The sequence below is a fragment of the Lissotriton vulgaris genome, chromosome 8 (genome assembly GCF_964263255.1).
Source record: "Lissotriton vulgaris chromosome 8, aLisVul1.2, whole genome shotgun sequence".
In the NCBI taxonomy this organism is placed as follows: Eukaryota; Metazoa; Chordata; class Amphibia; order Caudata; family Salamandridae; genus Lissotriton; species Lissotriton vulgaris.
In genome coordinates this window covers 811,498,214-811,514,245 of record NC_141696.1, presented here as the reverse complement: position 1 = coordinate 811,514,245, position 16,032 = coordinate 811,498,214, and the positions used below count along the sequence as shown (strand labels likewise).

General features: G+C 46.7%; 1 protein-coding gene and 1 pseudogene across 1 annotated transcript in view; both read left to right on the top strand.

Moving 5' to 3' along the window:
- The window catches only part of TMEM255B (transmembrane protein 255B), a 1,152,151-nt gene that overhangs the window by 641,757 nt on the left and 494,362 nt on the right, over positions 1-16,032 (top strand). The gene's annotated exons all lie outside the window — the stretch shown is intronic.
- Positions 12,564-15,142, top strand: LOC147698025 (uncharacterized; annotated as a pseudogene).

The window sequence follows — 16,032 nt, the reverse complement described above, 5'->3', positions numbered from 1 at the left end:
GCTTCATTGCACACAGGCATGTGTCATAGGTTGACACATAAACAAATGACACCCTATCTTCATGAGGGGCTGGGGCACTGAGAGCAGAGGTGGGCTGTCTTCATTTGCATCCTCCCTTTCTTATTACCAAACACAGTAAGACATATGAGACACAGATCGATTGATATTGGGAGATGCCCTGATTTTGGGAAACCCTAGAGACCTTGATAATTCCCTTATGTGGTCAAAGTACAAACCTAACCAAGACTCTTGGAAATCAATTCAACCATTTGAAAGCTATGGCCTCACTTACCCCCTGGGTGTCACGCTTCATTATTCGTCCATCCTACCACACCACCGCATTCCACCGAGCAATTGGTTCCCTCTGCTGAAACATCCCACCTGTACTGCAACCAGAAGCACAACTACTCCATCAACATCTAGGCTATTGTGGACCATCTGGGGATGTTCGCCAATGTGCTAGCCAAATACTCTAGAAGATGACTACATCTTCTGACACAGTATCATTAGCAAGTGCTTCCAAAATGGCTGATATGGGAATAGCTTACTTGTTGGTATGGAAATCTGATGTATACAACATGCCAACTACAATTGTGAAAGGTATGATATACTAGTCATCCCTTTGCCTGTTGAGAGAGCTAGGGGAATCTGTATAAGAGGTGTGTCCCATACTTGCACCATCCATCATGGTACATATGTGATGCAAATCCCTAAACCAGATATGTGAAGACAAACAAAGCTGCTTTGGGTGGCTATGAATGGTGTTTGAAATCTGGAGTAATTTAATGCAGCCCAAAATGCTGAGTTGCACATTACTCTGTACAAGGGAGGTGTTCCATGGGAATTGTGTGTTGTATCCATGCAAATCCCATGGATTTTGACGCATGTCATGTATACCAAACCAGCTAAATCTGGGAGTACCTCAAATAAATATGCCTCCCCAGGTGACATGCAACAAGGATAGATAACTTAACTCATCCATGTCACTTCTGCTTTCTATATTTGCTGCGTTCTGTGGCACACATAGAGGAATATGTCTCTGAGTATTGTTTATGTGCAGGATGGTACCCCTTCCTGCAGTAAAACAATCCTGCATGCAATGGACACACACGTGTACCATGGTGCAAGGGTGCTTTTATTTGTGCTAGGCACCCCATTGTGTGCCAGTGCAGGGTGCAAGATCAGGAATGTCTTGTATGTTCTAAATACTGTGCTCTCCTATCCTTTCCAATTGACTCAGTGCAGCAAGGGGACTTGGGGTTCTGCACTGTGCCATTTAGCAAAGTATCTGAACCCTAGTGTCATGTGCACATAGTGGGAACAATGCACTGTGACATGCACACAATATATTCCTTTCTGGCATTTCCTTACTAACTCTGCAATGGCAGTAGCAACAAAACATCTGTGTGTAGTATTGTGTCATCAGACACTGTGCGAATGGACGGAACCACATCATCTGCACTGTTTAACTAATCAAGACACAAATCACTTGCTACACAAGACAAGTCAATATCAGTACAAAGGGTACAGAATAGATAAGTGTGAGATCAGTGTCTCCTCAAATGGCATACCTAGTCTCGGGATCAGTTAAAGTTCCACAAAGTCAACGGTGTGTGATCATATCTTGTGTTCATAAGTAAGTGTGCCACACATAGCAGTATACTTGTATGTTGACCGAAGTTTCTGGAGCAATACTGGAAGAAGTACTTGCAAAATCCAATTATGGCATGCAATGTAAGGATAGACCTCATTCATGTGTATATATTCATATTGGGTAACAATGGGATACCAACTGTACCAAACACACATATGCCTCAGCTATACTGACAGTCTAGGTACACACATCCACATAGGTATCAAGCCACATTGACATATGTAACCAATGTGAAAGATCACCAGTTTTATGGTGTAAGATGGCCACATTTTCTGCATATGAATGCATCAATGTGAAACCCACAAAGTCAAACACAATTCTGTCAACCATGGCAATCCAGTCATTAAACTACATTAAAATGCAACCAGGAAAAAGTATCAAAGTGTAGTCAGGATACCAATGTCAACATTCACTTGCCACATTAATGCTGACAGAAGCAAGGTACAGAAGTGCAAATTCCCCTACAAGTTACAATCATACATATACAAGTGAACACCTAAAGTAGTGTGTCCAGGTCTGAAGTAGAAAGCTACCTGTAGCAACAGCAGTGTGTCGTACATAAAGATGGAAAACACAAGGAGATGATGGACGGAGCGCTGAAACACTCACCCCCAGTCACAGATCTGGGTTGAATCCATCATTGTTCTATAGCTCACTTTGCCACCCCAGTTCAGACACAGCTATATGCAAATCAGTCTTGACCCTGTGCCTCATGGGAACAGTCCAGCCCGAACTGCCAAGCCACATGTTCCCTGGACCGGAAACAAGCATCCTGGGACGACCGGTTTCTGGCTAACAGCCGTCATCAGCCAGGCTAGCTTGAATCCAGTGGATTGCTGGCGAAACGTCCACCTCCATGTAGCCAGCCAGACCTTGAGAACTGGGAGAGGGTGCAAGTACCACTAGTAGTACTGGAAATGCTTCAGCACCGATGGTTCCCGACCCAGGGGTCGTGGGATGATATAAAGAGGGAATATACACACTGCTGTGAGAGAGGACATGAGAATGTATGCCCCCGAATTCCTAGGACATTGCAATCCTAGTTCTGTTAAAAAATGTCCGAATGCCCTCATGGTACCAGTCACCATTGGCCATATTGCCCCATCTATGATCCAAATTCTGTTGGGAATGAGACTCAAAGAACTTCCATAGCCTTAGAGGGAGGGATATCAAAGGGAAGAATGGAAATTTCCAAAACAAGGGTTGTTCCATTGACTCCACTGAATGCAAGTATCCCTTGTGCAGCAACTGCATATCCGTCTGTTGTCCAGAATGGGTTAGGACCTGTGAGGTATTTTCCAGGATTGACAGGTCTGTATTTGCCTGTATGGGAAACACTTCATAAAATACATAACAGCACACTCTGAGAAACTGCTAACACACAGAAAACACCTGTTATCCCTGGCACCTTGTGATGTGTTTCCCCTGTCTTTTTGCCTTCTGACCTCTTTAGGGCTCGCCCCTTTCCTATTCCGCAGGAATAAGAAAAGAGCCCTAATGCAGCCAAACCATTCTTCAGGCCAAGCAAGGGCTCTCCAGATAATTTTGGGAAGTGCACGCCTCGTGCACGAGCTTGCCTGAGCCTTCTGCCTATCAGCCTGCCAGTTCTCCTCCCCTAATTATTCACAATTTCATTATTCTGTGTCATATCATACGTGGTGGGCATGGGTTTCGTTTCTACGAAGTACACACATTTCAGTTGATGTGGCTCGTCTTACTCCTACTATCTCTAGTAATGTCTGGAGAGCTCTTGACACTTACATGGACTTAGCCTCGAAGGGCTTGGTTGCCCAGTATCCTTTTGGATCATCGAATTGACTGCTGTTTGTTATTTGTGTGGTGTGTTTTTTTTTTTTGTAGTACGATAGTGGATCCTTCTCTCCCCTTTTTTCTCTCCTGCTTTTTTCTTTTCTTTCCCCCTCTGTATCCTCTCTCTTTTTTCTTTCTCTTTTCTTCTTTTTGCTATCCTCTTTTCTACTCTTTCATTCTTAATAGTGATACCGTATACGAAGATTGTGTTTCACTGACATTTCCCTCATGGTTTTCTTCTCTCTTTTTTTTTTTCACAATTATATTGCTTGCGGGATTTATTTGTTCTTCATTTGAATATGCTTAATGCACCAATGGATTTTGTTTGTATCACTCTATATTCTATTTAATTATTTCTTTTCTTTCTTAAAATGTAATAAATTTATTGAACAAAAAAATTATTCACTTCACGGACTCTGGCTCTTCAAAGGCTCTGCTCCCCGCCCCCCCGCCTGCACTTCACGGCCGCTTGTTTTCTGTCCCTTAATCTCCCCGTGACTCCCCCCCACCTCTCCCACTCCACTGCTTCAGGCCCCCACCATTTGCTCAGGACATTGCTTGTTTTTGGTTGTTGTTATAAGAAGGGTATTTTCTTTGGAAACAACAGACAACGTGTACACTATTTCAGCACATTCTAAGTCTGCAGTTTTAACTACCAGTCACCACGTCAGATTTTACTTTGTTGTTTTTTGCAGATTTATATAGCGCAAACTCGACCCGAAGGTATAGGAGCGCTTTTCATGAGCACTAGTTACGTTTGTTGTTTAAACAGTCGAAAGGTGGATTTACAAAAGCAGAACTGTGCGTGCACTTCACTAAATCCTCGAATACCACTGCGTGGTGAATGTGCCGTTTGAACACGTTCTCTCCGTCTGCACGCAAAGAAAGGCTGGCTGAAGCTGATCGACTGAACAGCAAGGCTGGCGAGCAGATGCGCGTCATCACTTACAGGCCTGGGCCTTGAAACCTGTGCCTGCTGGAAAGGTTACATTTAACCTGTTCATAAAACCCACTCAAATAGTCCTATTGTGAAATTAGCGCATTCTTCAGTTTTTTTAAATGTAATACCTGTCAGCCTCAAGTATGGCATGCTTAGACGTGAGTCACGAGACCTCTCTCAAAAATAACCCTGGTGCCACACAAAGCATCTGGCTATGGCTGGTCACAGGCGTCGTGCCACCGCCCCCTGCCGCCGCACTACATGTGCCTGTAGGGAAGAAACCTGGCTGGGCTTACATCGTCTTTCTCTTGTGCAGACAGCTGCCCTGGGAAGCAATCCTGTGACTAGGGATGCAAGGTCTGAAAACTCACTGCCATTGTGGATGAATATGTTGGTCCAGCTGGTGGCCTTTCCACAGCGCTGGGACGAACCACGCCACCCCTCCCCCTCCCAGTACTAAATTCAGGCACAGCCTCCGGCTCCATATGGCAGCTCTCGATGTTTGCTCCCGTACCTCCCCCACCGTCTGCCCACACGCCACTGCAGCACCGAAATCTCCACAAACACTGTTGTGCCCAATTTTGCAATTCTGTAGTTACGATAATTCGATACCCATTCAGGCTAAACAAAATTCAGCATATTTAGTCATTCAGTGTGATGTACCACGCCAATAGTTTAAACTTAAACAGTGAATGACTTAACTCATGCACCCATCTCCCAGAATCCCTTGTGTAAAGGGACCTTACTAATGAAGCAGTGGCGTAATGCAAAATAATGCCCCCAGCACAATCTGATGTGGGGCCTGAAGTTTGCCATATCTCGCAGAAACACATTGACATTAAGTTGATCAGAACATTCTGACCATTTGGGGCCACCTGCTATGAATCCTTTTCTAATTGGCTGCCTGATTTTCGTTTCCAGTTTTAAATACATAATAAAAGTTTTGCAGTTCTGTGTCTCATAATTATATAGCCGCAGTAAGTGAAGCATATGTAATTTTAGAATCACCTAATGTGCCCCCCTTTATAGTGAGACCCGCTTTTTTTCAGATAAACAACAAATTACGCCAATTAAGGACCGAGATCTCCACGCACACACACCACCAGACGTCATTGCATGCTTCCACCAGGCACACACACACCCAGCCATCAGTGCACACTTTCACCAGGCACACACACTCCCAGCCGTCAGTGCAGGCTTTCACCAGGCACACACACCCCCAGCCGTCAGTGCAGGCTTTCACCAGGCACACACACTCCCAGCCGTCAGTGCAGGCTTTCACCAGGCACACACACCCCCAGCCGTCAGTGCAGGCTTTCACCAGGCACACACACCCCCAGCCGTCAGTGCAGGCTTTCACCAGGCACACACACCCCCAGCCATCAGTGCAGGCTTTCACCAGGCACACACACCTCCAGCCGTCACTTACCCTCTCACCCTCACACACCCTCTCACCCTCACACCCCCTTACATCCCCTCACCCTCCCATCCCATCCCCTCACCCTCCCTCCCATCCCCTCACCCTCCCTTACACCCCCTCACCCTCCCTTACACCCCCTCACCTTCACACACCCTCACCCTCACCCCCTCTTACCCTCACCCACCCTCTCACCATCACCCACCCTCTCACCCTCACACACCCTCTCACACCGTCTCACCCCACACACCCCCTCACTCTCACACACCCTCACTCTCACACCCCCTCACCTTAACACCCCCTCATCCTCACACCCCCTCATCCTCACCCTCACTCACCTTCATCCTCACCCTCACACACCCTCATCCTCACCCTCACACACCCTCATCCTCACACCCCCTCACCCTCACACCCTCTCAAGCTCACCCACCCTCTCACCCTTACCCACCCTCTCACCCTCACACACCCTCTCACCCTCACACACCCTCTCACCCTCACACACCCCCTCACTCTCAAACACTCTCACACACCCTCACACCACATCCTCACACCCCCTCATCCTCACCCTCACACACCCTCATCCTCACCCTCACACACCCTCATCCTCACCCTCACACACCCTCACCCTCACATCCACTCACCCTCCCTCACACCCCCTCACCCTCACCCCAACTCACCCTCACAGCCCCTCACCCCCACTCACCTTCACACCCACTCACCCTCACACCCACTCACCCTCACACACCCTTTCATCCTCACACACCCTCACCCTCACACCCCCTCACTGTCACACACCCTCACCCTCACACCCCCATCCTCACTCACACCCTCACACCCCTCACCCTTACACCCCCTCACCCAACCTCTCGCCCTCACCCACCCTTTCACCCTCACTCACCCTTTCACCCTCACACACCCTCACTCACCCTCTCACCCTCACACATCCTCTCACCCTCACCCCACATTCCCTCACATCCCCTTACCCTCCCTCACACCCTCACCCTCACACACCCTCACCCTCACACCCCCTCACACACACCCACACACACCCCCTCGCCCTCACCCACACTTTCACCCTCACCCACCCTTTCACCCTCACTCACCCTTTCACCCTCACACACCCTCACCCTCTCACCCTCACACATCCCCTCACACACCCTCACCCCACATTCCCTCACATCCCCTCACCCTCCCTCACACCCTCACCCTCACACACCCTCACACACACCCTCACCCTCTTACACCCCCTCACCCTCACACACCCCCTCACCCTCACACACACCCTCAGCCTCTCACCCTCCCCCACACCCCCCTCACCCTTACACCCCCCACCCTCACACCCCCTCACCCTCACACCCCTTCACCCTCACCCTCTCACACACCCTAACCCTCTCACACACCCTCACCCTCTCACATACCCTCACCACTCTACCACTCTACCGCTCTCACTCTACTGCCCTCACTCTACTGCCCTCACTCTACTGCCCTCACGCCCTCACTCTACCACCCTCACTCTACCACTCTACCGCCCTCACTCTACCACTCTACCGCCCTTTCTCTACCACCCTCTCTCACTATACAGCCCTCACTCACTCTATCGCCCTCACTCTAGCTTTCTATCTATCTATCACCCTCCCTCACTCTATCTATCTATCTATCTATCTATCTATCTATCTATCTATCTATCTATCTATCTATCTATCTATCTATCTATCTATCTATCTATCTATCTATCTATCTATCTATCTATCTATCGCCCTCCCTCTATCTATCACCCTCCCTCTATCTATCGCCCTCCCTCCCTCTATCTATCTATCGCCCTCCCTCCCTCTATCTATCTATTGCCTTCCATCTATCTATCGCCCTCACTCTATCTATCGCCCTCCCTCTCTTCCAACCAACTCCTTCTCTAACTCCCTGTTCTCTTCTCTTGTGCTGATCTGCTGTTCTCTTACACCCGCCTCCTTCTTTAACTCCCTGTTCTCTTCTCCTGTGCTAATCTGCTCATCTCTTCCACCTCATCTCCTTATTTAACCCCCTGTTCTCTTATCTTCACCTGTGCTGATCTGTTGCTCTCTTCCACCCCTCCTCCTTCTTTAACTCCCTGTTAACGTCTGCTGATCTGCTGCTCTCTTTCACCTCACCTCCTTCTCTAACTCCCTGTTCTATTCTCTTCTCCTGTGCTGATCTGCTGCTCTCTTCCACCCGCCTCCTTCTTTAACTCCCTGTTCTTTTCTCCTGTGCTGATCTGCTGCTCTTTTCCACTCGCTTCCTTCTTTAACTCCCTGTTCTCTTCTGCTGTGCTGATCTGCTGCTCTCTTCCACGTACATCCTTCTGTAACCGCACACACACATACATACAACCACGCACACACACACCCAACCACACACATACAACACACAACTACGCACACACACACACAACCACACACATACAACCACACCCCCACACTCCCACACACACAACCACACAAACACACACAACCAACACACACACAACCACACACACGCAACCACAAACACAACCACAAACACAACCACACACACAACCACACACACAACCACACACACAACCAAACACACAACCACAACAATACACCCAACCACACATACCCACAACCACACTCAACCACACACACAACCACACACTACCACACACACAACCACACACACAACCACACACAACCACACACACAACAACACACAACCACACACATCTCTCTATCGCCATCACTCTATCTATCTATCGCCCTCACTCTATCTATCGCCCTCACTCTATCTATCTATCGCCCTCCCTCTATCTGTCTATCGCCCTCACTCTATCTCTCGCCCTCACTCTATCTCTCGCCCTCACTCTATCTCTTGCCCTCACTCTATCTCTTGCCCTCACTCTATCTCTTGCCCTCAATCTATCTCTCGCCCTCTCTATCTATCTATCGCCCTCACTCTATCTATCTATCGCCCTCCCTCTAGCTATCTATCGCCCTCCATCTAGCTATCTATCGCCCTCACTCTATCTATGGCACCACCACAGCAGCACTCAGGGGCACCACAGCATCACTCAGGGGCACAACAGCATCACTCAGGGGCACCACAACATCACTATGCACTACCACAGCATCACTGATCGCCACAGCATCACTCGTCGCCACAACATCACTCAGCGCCACCACAGTATCAATCTGTGCAACCATTCAACAACAACTGGTTCAAATATGTTCTCTCAATGTTTCAAGCTTCATTACAAATGTCACAAAAGGATGTTAATATTTCACATCTGTTCTTGGATTTTCGTCGCAATAAAATACACTGAACATAATCTTCACAAAAGTTATTTACAAAAGTTTAAGCTATTGCCATTATAAATTACAATAACTTTTATTTAAGTATTGTTTTAAAAAATTTAGCCATTGTTATTTGTAATATCAATACATCTGACTCACGTAAATACAAAACATGTTGCATTACAAATGCTATAGGTGTCACATTTGCAAAAGATAAAAGTATTGGCACTGTAAATGACAAAGCTATTAATTTCGCTATTTTCAAAACCAACACTTAAATAAAAAATGTGTCATTTACAAGACCAATAGCTCTAACTTTCCTAATGCGAGACCTATTGCATTGCAAATGCTTGTTGATAGTATGCTGGACTTCGTTGTTGCTGGTTTAGTGTCTCTGTGCACTTATTCACTGCTATTCAGTGCTAAAGTGCAAGTGCACCTACTGTAAATTGTGTTATGATTTGTTTTCCATGATTGGCATATTTAATTTACTAGTACGTCCCTAGTACAGTGCACTGTGTGTGCCCAGGGCCTGTAAATCAAATGCTACTAGTGGGCCTGCAGCACTGGTTGTGCCACCCACACAAGTAGCCTTTCAATGGTGTCTCAGACCTGCCACTGCAGTGTCTGCTTGTAGTTTTAACATCCATGTCGATTTGGCAAGTGCAATGATTTTCCAGGCCCTAACTTTCCTCTTCCTACATGTAAGTCATACAAAAGGTAGGCCCAAGGTAGCCCCATGGTGAGGGTGCAGTGTAGGTGAAAGGTAGGACATGTAGTAGTGTGTTTTACATGTCCTGACAGTGAAATTAAATGTGTTATGTTTTTCACTATTGAAAGGCTGTCTTTCCCATAGGTGATCATTGGAGATGCCTTGTAACATTTTACAAGTGTAACTTTCAATTGGAAAAGATATAGAAATGGGGTTTAGATTTCCTGAGCTCAGAATTTAATAACACATATTTTAGTAAAGGTAGTTTTTAAATTATTTAATTGAAAATGGCACTTCTAGAAAGTCGTCATTTTGTTGTTTAACCATCCTGTGTAGCTCACGGAGACCCCGGGAGTAGCTCGCCTAGACCTTGCTCTGATTGGAGGTAATCAGTGGATGGGGCGGGCGAAGAGGATGACGCGATGACACTCCTCTCCGGGAGCTGCAGACTCCTCTCGTGAGAGTCTGACGTCATTGTCTACTCAAAACGCGCTGGCATCACACTGTCTGCCATTGTGAGACGGGTGCCAGCGCGGAGGACCTTCAACCAGATCTGCACACTCCGTGCACCCTTCGAGCTACTGCACACGCTGCATGTCGGTGCTCGGACCTGCCACGGAAGTATCTCTCCGTTTGCATTGGATTGACCTCAGGCTTTCCTCCAGGGTGCGATTACTCCATCCAGTGACTCCCCGACCTTTTGTTTCCCCCTCCTCCCGTCTTGATAAAGACCCGCCGTGACCACCGATTGGGGCACAACATTGGTCAAGAAACCTCCAGGAACAGGCGTAGTGACCATCTGTGTCCTTGGAGTACTCATTTAGAACTCTGACCACCAAAACCAAAGACTTTGCCTTAACCCTCCCCTCCTCCCCCACTAACTCTTGTACAATACTGTATAGATTTGTAAATAAGTGTCACTCAATTTGTTTCACTATTCACTATGTTCACCAACAGTCACTTGCTCACATGTTTTTAAATGTTATTGAATTTGAATTGGAATGAAGTAATTCCAGTACAATACAATGTTGATTTTTTCATACATAAAAACCTTGAACTAAATCTGTTCTCTGAGAGGTGTATCTGAATGTAATTTATTATCGTTCTCTTCAATCGTTTATGAGCTAACATAGCCTTACTCAAAGTAATTTGTCTAGCCACCCGACAGAACCACGTTTTGTTTAATCACTCCGTTGAAACAGCGCACTTCGGCCCGGGGCCCTGCACTTCGATCTAGAACAGCGCACTCCATCGCGAAGGGCAACTCACTTCTCCCCCCGGACTTAACACAAGAACAGTTCACTACTGTAAAACAACAGTTTTCCTCAGCACTACAGACTCTACCCCTGGACCACGCATTTCAGCATAGCAGTGTGCAGTGCCGCGGAGTCTGTTATACACGTCCTGTTCACTCAGGACTGAACACTTCCCCTCAGGACTGACGGCTCATTGCACCCCAGCCTGCGTGCTCCACCCCAGGTGTGAGCACTGCACCCCTGGGCCGCTGGCCTCCTCACCCAGCTCTTGAAGCACAGAATACTGGACAGGTGAGTGGCACACACCTTTATACCATTATATGCTCATGCCTTATTTCCTCTGTTATACTTTCCTGTTTTATTTTTGTTTCGGGTTTGTGCGAACCGGGCACAAAAGCTTTCACAGGTTCGAATAAGGTAGGGCTGACTCAGCCTTTCATCCATCTTAGGTTGATATGACCAAGTAGGGTAATCGTAATACTTGTGTTTACAGAGCTACAAAGCCGCCCGACAGTGGAAGCAAGTTTTTAGAGCTACGAAGCCGCCTGACAGTGGAAGCAAGTTTTTAGAGCTTCGAAGCCGCCCGACAGTGGAAGCAAGTTTTTAGCGCTATCCAAAAAGACGTTATGATTGTAAAGCTAAGGTGTGTGTGTGCGTGTGCGTGTAGTGGGGCTTAACAGCCAGAGCCAACCTTTAACAGTGGCTGTTTATTGGCGCGTGGTTGTGTGATTTTATATGGGAGTGTGTTCCGTGTTTAGAGGTGATTCTGGAGGGTTCGATTAGTGGATTGTGGAAGTACGCGTGGAAGTAAAAGGAGTTTGATTTAAAATGACGCCTGTTCTATAAAAATACAAAGCAACACACTTCATACCTGAGCGTATATTAGCTCACACCAGGCTCTAACACTGGAATTTTGGGACTCTGGAGTCGTTTATACATATTTTTTTTCCATATGTAAGGATGTTAGCCCACCTCTTCATGCTGTCACGAGCGCACAAATCAAATAGATGACCCCGAGGCCCTATTACAGCCACAATCGTGCAACACTGGCAACTGATTTTGTAGTGGGCGCCACACTCATATAATCACACACAAGCATCTCCGTCAAGTGCTATTTCTCCAGTATTACATCTTTCATAGATTCACATGCTTGTATCTTCCCCGTCATCATGGTGGGAGTCTCACTGTAACAGAATGACCAAAGCAGTATCATAGAGAAGAAAACTGCATAGAAAAGCCCATCGGGACCGTAGTATTTGGTAACCAGACCTCCTCATTGTTTGGTCCAAAAGTCAGCCAATCAGCATTGCTGCCCTGCCCTCACACTCCCCAGCAGAAGCTTCCTGCCTCAGATTTCCAACCGCCTTTGTGTGAGAAAGGAGTCTCCCTGAGCTCTGCTCAGTTTGCTGTTCCAGAGTGAATTATTGACCTTTTATTTCAACTATCTTTTCATCTGGATTAAGGTATTGTGTGTACCTAATTTCTTTCATAATGGCTGAAAGCTCTAAAAAGAGGCTTTTCAGGCCTTGCAGATCCTGTGGAAAGGCTAGGCTTTTCTCTGAAGATCCTCACAAGGACTGCTTATATTGTCTTCATCCCAAGCATGTGGCCAAGGATTGTAAATATTGTAGAACCTTCTCTGCTAAAACTCTGAGGGACAGAGAGGCTCGTTTGCTGTTGTGGCTTCAAAAGAAGAAGGCCGCATCAGACTCAGATTCTGGGGAGGAATCTTCTAACCTAACACCTAAAAAGAGAAAGGCCTCACATTCTGAGGAAAGGGTGGAGCCTAAAAAGGTTAAATCAAAGGAGAAAGTGGTGTTATCTCTCCCTCTTACTCCCCTCAAGAAGCCGTCAGGTCAGAAAGGGGCAGGGTCTGCTCCGTCGACCAGTCCCCTGGTTTCTGCTGCAAAATCTGTGGTAAAGTCTTCAGCCCCGTCGACGACCTCACCGTCGACGACGACTGTTTCGACGACGGCGGCTCCGTCGACAACAGGAACTAAGGCAGCGTCGACGACGTCTACGTCGACGAGTTTGACCATCCCGTCGACGAAGAAACCGTCGACGACGAAAGGATCAGCGACGAAGACGTCGACGACTCCGTCGACGGAGACCCCGTCGACGACGGTCCCATCGACGATGGCTTTGGTGACGACGGCTCCGTCGACGATGGATATGTCGACGACGACACCGTCGATGAAGACTGTAATTTCAACGGCAAAGGCATTTAAATCGTCACAGTCGAAGACTTTGATCTCTATTCGCTCATTTCAGTCGTCAAGGGGTTCGGCAACCATAAGCAAATCTGCAGAATTCACGTCGTGGACGCAGATTTCGCCTCTTCCACCATCTTCTTTGCTGGAACAGGATTCAGAAGGAGAAGAGTCGTCAGGAGCGGCCTACAGCCCTTCACAACTTAGAATAAAGAGCCAGGACACAGATGAAGAAGAGGTGTTTTCATTCAAGGAGAGAGCTCAATCTACAAGATATGAATCTTTCCAGGAAACATGTAACTATAATGAGGATGACGAGCAACAAGATGAGTCGCAAGAGGAGTCGCGAGAAGAGTCAGTCTCCATACCTGTTTCTCTTGTCTCTGACCTGAGGTTCATGATTAACGACTATTATCGTCGTTTTCCAGAAGCAAATGCACCTCCGTCATCTACGCCAGTGGCTACAACGCAACCTCCAAAGACCCAATCTACTCCTCATGAGCAGGTTGTGAGATCACCACCAGTGATTACAATCAGGGATGATCTTACGTATTCTGATGATGATGATCAACCTGAGGAAGGTGAACTTGTACAAGATTCTACGGGACAGGAGTGGAATGAGTACATTTTGCCATTGGCCCCTTCACCTACTCAGCCGCCAACCACTTTTCCTCCTCAGGACATTGGAGGATTCCATGACATTATGGAAAAAGCCGCTAAGAGGTTTGATTTGGAAATGGAGGTTAAAGAAACTGAATGTTTCTTATATGATTTCAAAGATGACGCCAGGAAATCTGCTCGCTCAATCCCGATTGTCCCTCACATTTGGGAAGAGGGCCTAAAAATTTTGAAGACACCGGCTTCCATCGCTGTTTCGGGTCCTAGAATCGAAAAGAAATATAAAGCACCAGAGTCTGCTGCGACCTGTCTAATAGGACACCCGAGACTGGAGTCGGTGGTGACGCAGGCGGCGCAGAGGAATTCAAAGAATCCAGTTGCTACTTCATTGGTGCCGCCAGACAAAGAAGGACGGAGGATGGATGGAGCCGGGAAGAGGTTTGCGGTCATGGCAGCCTCTACGATTAAAGCAGCCAATGCTATGGCCCTTATTAGCCGTTTTAACAGGCAAATGTGGTTGGATCTGCCACCCATTCTGTCTGCACTACCGGAGTATAGGAAAGAAGAGGCAGCGGCTTTCCTCCGCGACGGGGCAAAGTCGGCATCGGAATCTATTGACATTGCAATGGATGTTTCCTCTATGGCGTTCAAGCAGATGGCAGGAGCAGTTTCACTTCGGAGACAGGGTTGGCTAAAGGCAACATCCTTTCGTCCGGAGGTGCAAGCAAAGATTGTTGACATGCCATTCAATGGCGAAAATCTATTTGGAAAGCATGTAGACGAAGCGCTACAGGGTATCAAGTCAGACACTGATACAGCTAGAGAGCTGGGATCCCTTCAGCAAGGACGGTTCCAGTCCTTTCGTAAAAGAGGTGCAAGGGGTCAATCTAATCAGAGGTCTTCATATCAGACCTTTGAGCTCTAGGTTCTACCTATATATCCTTTCATTATTGGCCTCACAATAGGAGTTATGGGAAAAAGAAAAGCAATAAAGGTAGTTCTCCTTGTTACGCCTCACCTGGGGTGGCATAGCATTTTTTTTACGCATTCCCAGGTCCACCATTAATAGTGAATGTGATATTTCAGCATATCGGTGTGTGGTTGAAAGTCTTTTCCTTGGTTTAATGGTCTGCATTACAGCATTATTAAAGGTGTCCATGTGGTATTCTTGCCTTTTATGGATTGGATGTGGACTTCAACATTTTTACTCTTGCTACAGCCTCAACAACCAATGATGGGTGAAGAGCCTGGTCCCTCCAAAAGGGCCAAGACTTACAACTTCCATCAAGAGTGGGAGACAACTGTGTGTGTTTAATCTGTGGAGCAAAAGTTGCAGTGGGGAAAAAGGGCAATTTTGAGAGGCGTTTGTCAACAAAGCACATGCATTTTGAGAGGAAGTTCCCTTAGGGAAGCAGCCTGAGGTCACAAAAAGTAAATGAACTGAAATCTGCATTGCAGACACAGCAATCTTTTTTTACAAAGCCAACAAAGAAAGCCACTGCAGCAAATGAAGCTTCCTTCGTAGTTACTCATCACTTGATCAAGCACAAAGCAACATTTTCAGATGGAGCAATTGTGAAGGAAGCAATGCTTCTAATGGCCCACTCCTTATTCAAAGACTTTAAATATAACCCTGAAATTATGTCTGGCATTTCAAATGTGCAGTTGGGGTCAAACACTATGGTAAAAAGGGTATCTGCATTATCGGTCAACATGATAGAGCAGTTGGAGCGAGATTTGAAGACATGTAAATATTTTTCTCTGCAATGTGATGAATCTGTTGATGCAAGCGATATTGCACAGTTGGCTATCTTTGTTAGAATGGTTTTTGAAAATTTCACTTATAAAGAGGAATTTTTAACTCTGTTGCCTCTGAAAACCACAACCAGAGGATCTGACATCCATAATGAGGTGAAAAATTATTTTGTGAAACAAAATTTCCCATTGAAGAAGTTAATGGCGATAACAACTGATGGTGCACCCGCAATGATAGGGCGTCATTCTGGCTGCATTGCCAATTGTAAAGCAGATCCAGATTTCCCTCTGTTATTAAACTTCCATTGCATTATACATCAACAGGCAATATGTGCCAAGGTAATTGGGTTTGATCATGTGATGACTCCTGTTGTTAA